The 6,959-nt window shown below is 36.3% G+C and overlaps 1 long non-coding RNA gene across 1 annotated transcript; it reads right to left on the bottom strand.

Annotated features, from left to right (window-relative positions):
- Positions 1 to 651: 651 nt before the first annotated feature.
- Positions 652 to 6,532, bottom strand: LOC114259650 (uncharacterized). The gene is made up of 2 exons (XR_014356518.1): positions 4,759 to 6,532; positions 652 to 857 (listed from the first exon to the last, which is right to left on the bottom strand). It is a non-coding gene; the product is annotated as an uncharacterized LOC114259650 (long non-coding RNA).
- Positions 6,533 to 6,959: the final 427 nt, after the last annotated feature.

The raw sequence follows: 6,959 nt of genomic DNA, 5'->3' as shown, positions 1-6,959 counted from the left end.
AAAAAAATTATCAATTAATTAAAACATAACTAAGACATAATTTTGACATCATGTTAATTTTTAGACATTCTATCACCAAATGAAAATTGAATATGATTAAGTTTTATAATTAATATCGCTAAGGATTAAATTTAACGGTGCCCCATGAATCAAAATCCTACCTTCATCACTACTCATAAGCAACTATATTCTGAGCCCAGTATTATGAGCCCACCGCACGAAACCAATCACCCTGCCAAAGTCTTCATCATTTGCACAACATCCCGGATCTTAACCGCAACAGTTTGGTCCACCCCCTCTTCCTGCTGCACCATGGTCGCAATTGGTTGACAATAGTCCTCTACAAACACAGCTCTGAAACCAAGCTCTGTAGCCATCCTAACGGCCACCATTGCAGCTTCCCAATTTAGCTCACTTTTTATTGTACACACCATCAAAATTAACATTGACCATGGCCTCAGAGGCTTGTTCCTTCCTACAGATTAGTTGACAGTTATCACATAATTTTATGAACAATTAATGATTCTAAACTATTTGATATTTTTGTCTAAATACACAAAAAAAAGAAGAATTTTTGTTTGAAAACGCTACCAAACAGGTCCGAATAACAAGCTTAGCAATATGTGCAAATTCAAATGAAAAACTTGGAAGAAAGAAAAAGTGTCCCTAAATTATTTACGGAAAAAAGTACAGGAATATGGAAACCAAAAGAAGCATAACAGAGTATTGAAAGTTCAAGCCTCAACAAGAAACAACCACAATGCTGATTTGCTTGCAAATGCATACAGAACAACCAAACACAGAACCAACTGTCATGTAATAATTGCCAACTTCCCATTCTTATGCTCAGCCAAAATCTGCAACAACAAAAGATAGGTGTCACATATAACCTCAACTATAAAATAGGTACTGTTCTTAGGGATCATTAGATATACATATATAATAAAGTCATAAAAGTTTTTTTTAAAAAAAAAAAAAAAACCCAGATTGCAACCCATAGACACAGTAGAAGTTAGAACTATTATAATAAAATATTTGTATCACAAGTCCAAAAAATGCACTAATTTAATGAAAGATACGAATTACACAGTTCCACCAAGCTCACAGAGCATCCAACATAACCAGCCACGTGCATAACTGGTTCCAATTTCTCAAACATTATCATTCACTTCTATACTTAAAAAGCATGTTTCGAATTCTAAAATTTTGGTTTGCATTACAGTCAGAAACTCATTGAGATGACAGTAAAATAAAGGCCATTGTCTCTAATTCCATTTCTTAACGACCAGCTCTTATACTACCATCCCAGTTTTTCTAATGGCCTTGTATAAACATCTCATTCCATATCACATCAGTTAAGCAAAACTCATAAAGATACAGTATAAATAGAGATGGCAAATAGGCGGGTTTGGGTAAGTCAAAATAGGTTTTGTTATGTGTTAAAAACTACTCAGCCCAAACCCGTCCATTTAATGAACAAGTCTAAACGGGTTGGGTTAAATTGGATACGAGTTGAACAAATTAACCCAACCAACCCGTTTACTTTATTGAATTCTTTTTCCAATGGATGGTGGTGGTGGAGGTGAAGGCGGAAGCGGTGGTACTAAGAAGCCAAAATTTTCTGACTTAAAAAAGCAATGGACGTGTAGCTTATAGTAAATATCAGAGTTTTAAAAGGCTTTCTTGAGGCTCGCCTTGATGCTCGCCTCGCCTTGAGGCTAAGGTAAAACGCATTAAGGCTTTGATTTTTAGGCATTACTCCCCAAAGCCTTGCGCATCATAGTTTGAGACACACGCCTTAAGTGCGCTTTTTACGCTTTTTGCACATAAGCATGTGAGGAGTATGCACAGGCAAAAGTTGCCCTTGGCATTTGTTAAACTTAGTCTATTAGATTGTTTAAATATAAAAAATTTAAAAAAATCCATTTTTACGGCTATATTCTACAAGAAAAATTAAGTAAATGATCAATCAAGAAAAACACAGTTAATGGTCAAGTGAAAAACTCGATCACTGAAGTCAAGAATATCGATTTCTCTTTCAATGAAGGAAAACTTCCTTCTATGCAGTAAAATGTTCAACGCGTTAAAGCGAAAAGTATTTACACATTTATATTTAATTTGTTTTTATTTTTTAACTATTTTAAAATATTTAATTTATTCAGTTAATTTAAAATTTGAAATGCTTGCGCCTCAACGCCCTGAGGCTTACGCCCCGCCTCATGAGGGGTAAAACGCCTCAAGGTACGCATTCGCCTTTAAAAACTTTCGTAAATATGGAAATGCAAAACTAGTAACATAAATACACATTAGCATTATAAAAAAAAGTTGCATAAGTGACTATGTTTTGTAAAATGTCGTTTTACTTGATCGATCTTTGTTTCTTGTCACTAGAGTTGCATGTAACTTAGACCTCGTTTGGCAAGTGCCCTTTTTAGTCAAAAAGTCAAAAAGTTACTAAAAAAATCAAAAAGCCAACAACTCATACCAAAAAGTCAAAGATTCCCTTTTCTCTCTACTTTTTGCACATCTTTTCGTAAAAAGTCAAAAAATCATCCCAAACATACTAGTTTTTTTTTATATCACATTTTAGCAAAAAAGTCAAAAAATTACTAAAAAAACCTGTTCTCAAACGAGGCCTTAGTCTTTTGCAAGACCCAATTGACACCCGTGCCCAACCCCCCACAACCTGTGTGCTAAGGCAAATTGTCTTTACCAACCCGATTAAAACCAATTAGAGATTTGGAAGGGTTTAAATGGGTTAAATTGGGTGGGTTCATAGATTCGGGTTAACTTTGCCAGCTCTAAGTACAGGTAACTAGGATTTGAGACTAATCGATCAAGCATCAATGAATAAGACTTCAAATGCAAGTTATGAAGCTAAATGATTTTCAATAAAACAACCTCAACAAACAATTGTACCATATCAAAACTCAAATGGATTGCAAACAACATGACATGTGACGCTCTGGAAAGCAGCCAACTTACAGCTGGTGACTACAACCCTTATTGTGATAGAATGGAACAACATCACATATTGGATAGCTAAACGTTGAAAACTTGGAGAGTTCAAGATACAAGTCTTCCTGCCAAAATTGAATGCAAAAAACAGAACAAAATATAGAGGGAATATGGATCTAGTGGCTTTGAAACCCCACTCATAAAATTTAAACATTGATAAAATTTCTACTCACATAATACCAAAATTATCCCTTTTCCAAAACGTTACACACCCATCTAGCTGCACACCCCATAACAATTTGGACAATCACTAAAGTATAACCTAACAGATTCGCCCCCTCTCCTTCTCCAACCCATGACAGTGTTGCCCAATTAACTAATAAAGATAAAATGTCAAAAACCGAAAGTCATTAGAGACAACAGCAACATTGCATGTCTTCATAATGTACATAGAGCCTAACCAAGAAATAGAACAAAAGTATTGTTGAGTAGTTAGAGAGAGAGGAAGTTTAGAGAGGGAGAGAGAGAGGTCTACTTGGGCTTAAATCAACATCATGATCTTGTTGATGGTGATGAAAGCCAGCAAGGGATTGTTGAAGATGTCCAATATCGGCAAAACACGTCAGCTTTAGGGCAATTTCATCTCCATTTTTTTCAAAACATTAGCATAAACAGAGACCTCAAAAAATCAAAAAATAAAATCAAAACCCAACCTCATTTACGCGAGAGAGAGAGAGAGAGAGAGAGAGAGAGAGAGAGAACCTTAAGTAGAAATAGGAGTGGTGGTGGGAGTACCTATCAGAATTAGGTGGAGGAGCTGCTGATGCTGCCATAATTTTGAGGGTGGGTGTTCCATTTCAATTTGTGTCCATTATAGGAATTTTAATTGAAGTTATAATTATCATTAAGGCGGGGGTCCCTAGAAAAAAGGTGGGAGGCTATTAGCGCCACCCGGAAAAAAAAAATGATCTTAAGGTGACAAATTTTGGTGCTACAAACTACTTGTGTAAGCGATCTACCTTGCCATGGTTGATAATTCAAATCGATTTCATAACTGCGGAGCAAGACTTGAGAGAACGAGAGAATGATAAGAGAGAACAATGAGTTAGTTTCCCACAAACCCTATATATCTTCACAATACACATTTTAAATTTTATTTGGTATTTCCCCAAAATAAAAATAATAAAAAAAACTTGACAGAACCAATGGCTTAGCCACGTAAGTTAAACACAGAGATGGGTCTAAAAATTTAGTCTAAGGAGCGGGCTTGCATATCATTTTTCTATACTTATAAAAATTATATTAGTATCAAAACCAATGGAAGTATAGCATAAATTTTAAGGTACACAGTAATATACATACACATTATTATTATACAGAAAAGTTGCATCAGCGACTGCGGTTTGTAAAATGTTGTTTTACGCGATTGATCTTTGTTTCGTGTCCCTAGGAGTTGCATGTAACTCAGCCTTAAGCAAGACCCGATGGGCAGTTGTGTCTAACCCGATTAAAACAAATTAGAGATTTGGGCGGGTTTAAATGGGTTTAATTGCGCATTCATGGATTCGGATTAACTTTGCTAGCTCTAAGTACAAGTACCTAGGATTTAAGACTAGCCAATCAGGCATCAATGAATAAGACTTCAAACACAAGTTATGTAGCTAAATGCTTTTCAATAAAACAACCTCGACAAACAATTGCACCTGATCAAAACTCAAATGGATGCAAACAACATGACATGAGAAGCCCTAGAAAGCAGCCAACTTGCATGTCTTATTGTGATGATAAAAAAAGGCGTACCCAGTGTACGAAACTCCCGCTTAAGCTGGGCCTAAGGAAGGGTTGATGCGCAGCCTTACCCCCACAAACGGAGAGACTGTTTCTGCGATTCAAACCCGCGACTACCAGGTCACCAAGGAGTAGCTTTACTGCTACGCTAGGCCCGCCCTTCTATGTCTTATTGTGATGATGGAGCAACAAAATGCAAAACAAATAGCACTTGCAATTCTTCTTCTTCTTCCTCTGCAATTCACAAGTGCAATCAGCCCTAGCACATTCTTTCTTTCTTTACATACGAAATGCAAGTGCCAAAGATACCTCATATCAGTCATAGAGGCCCTCTAGGTTATAACCATGTCCAATTTTAATGCGGCGAGTTTTGAATTGTTCCAAAAAGATCACCATGTCTCTAGTTCTATCCACTATCAAATGCTTAATCTGAGAGCAACACCTCAAAATTTCCCCAATGCCCTCTGTTGTCAAACTAAGAAGTCCATTAAGATTTAGAGTCTGTAAATTGGGGCAAACAGCCCCTACTTTTTTTATGAATTCATCATTCAGATACACAGAACAAGTCAAATCCAATGATCTAATTGGATAATTCCCCTTCGACTCCAAGTTAAAATCATCTTCAACTTGTGGCTTTATATTAGGCAGTCTAATTTCCGAAAGCATAGGACATTCTTTTGCAAGGATGAAGAATGTTGCAGTGGTTATGTTTGAACACCGATTAAATTTTATGGACACAAGATTAGGAAGATACCGGCATAAATCCCTCACGTAATTGTCAGTGAGGAAATTATTGAAACAAAGTGTCAAGTGTGTCAAAGATGGGCATCCACATAAGAAATTCGAGAGTCCATGGAAGCTCAAACCAGAATCATCGTAGATCAAAATCTTCTCTAATCAAATGCCCGATGTTGAAATGGAAGATAGAAGTCGGTCATGATCTTCTTTTGCTTCTAACACAAGACTGCGTAAAGATGTTGCATAAATCATGGAATTCTCAAAAGTAAACAAATCATCTTGTACTGTGTAATAAGGTCCAGCATCGAGAGAAATCAAGTTTCGACTATTCCGTAGTACAAAACAAATGCCATGTTTAGTTACTTCGCACAAACCACATCAAATTTCATGCAAAAGCTCACAATTTGAAGACAAAGCAATGAGAGATCGATCAGAACAACCAACCTGCCCTGCTATGTCTATTTTACGCAACCCTCGAAGCTTACGAGACATTACCTCGATCCCAGCATCAGTTACCATGTGCTTTGCGCCTCTTCTAGGCTTTGAATTCCACCCACGGTTCCAAAAATAGCCGGAAAACTGGATATCGAGCTCTTCAAGCCAGGGTAAAGCATCGGCTATAGCAACAACGTGGTGATTTCGGAAACCCTTGACGCAACAACACCTTAGAATCTTCAAGTTGTTCATGGTTAAGCCCAATTTCATAAAAGTTTTGGGGAATGAGGGTTTTTGTAAAGAACGGAGACAGAGGGATTGAAGATCCAACCCTGAAGAAGCGATTCTTCGAAGGGGGTAGTTGACATCGGCTTTGTCACCGAAGATGGGATCACGAAGCTCAATCTCTTGGAGGTTAGTGAATCGTTGAAGAGCTCTAAACAAACCCTCACGGTTATGGCTGTAGAACAATCTGTTAGGGACATTCAATTTGAGTCGAAGTCGATCGGTGATGGATAGGAATAGCTTGCAGACCAAAGAAGGGGATTGCAAGTGGTTGAAGTCATCGATTGCTAATTGATTCAGAATCAATTCCCAGCAATCTTCGGAGAGTTCCTTACAGAGGTGCTTCATGATTTGATTTCAAGAAACTGAAGTTCAACAAAAACAGATGATCTGTTATCTGCAAGAGAGTCGAGTATGAGATTAAATAGAACCCTAGTTAGTTTGAAAGAAAGTTTCATACCAGTCAGTCACCTGGAATTTTTTTCAAAAAAAAAAAAAAAATCAAATTTATCGATAAAAAAAATTTTAAAAGTGGAAATTCGTGAAAAATTCACTTTAATAATTATCTAATGTATTAGGTTCAGTCGGTTTTGTTTATTGGTGAAAGAGTTTTAAAAATAATTTTGAATTTTTTTTTAAATTAAGTAGGAAATTTTTGCTGTAATATTTGATATTTAATATAAAAATTCACAACTCATAGCTAAACATATAATTTAAAATTCTATTAAAGTACATAAAAAAATTTTAAAAATTCG

The sequence above is a fragment of the Camellia sinensis genome, chromosome 15 (genome assembly GCF_055761805.1).
Source record: "Camellia sinensis isolate YWXY chromosome 15, ASM5576180v1, whole genome shotgun sequence".
NCBI classification, from domain to species: domain Eukaryota; kingdom Viridiplantae; phylum Streptophyta; class Magnoliopsida; order Ericales; family Theaceae; genus Camellia; species Camellia sinensis.
Note: the sequence above shows the minus strand (reverse complement) of the source record. Positions and strands in the feature narration are given on the sequence as shown.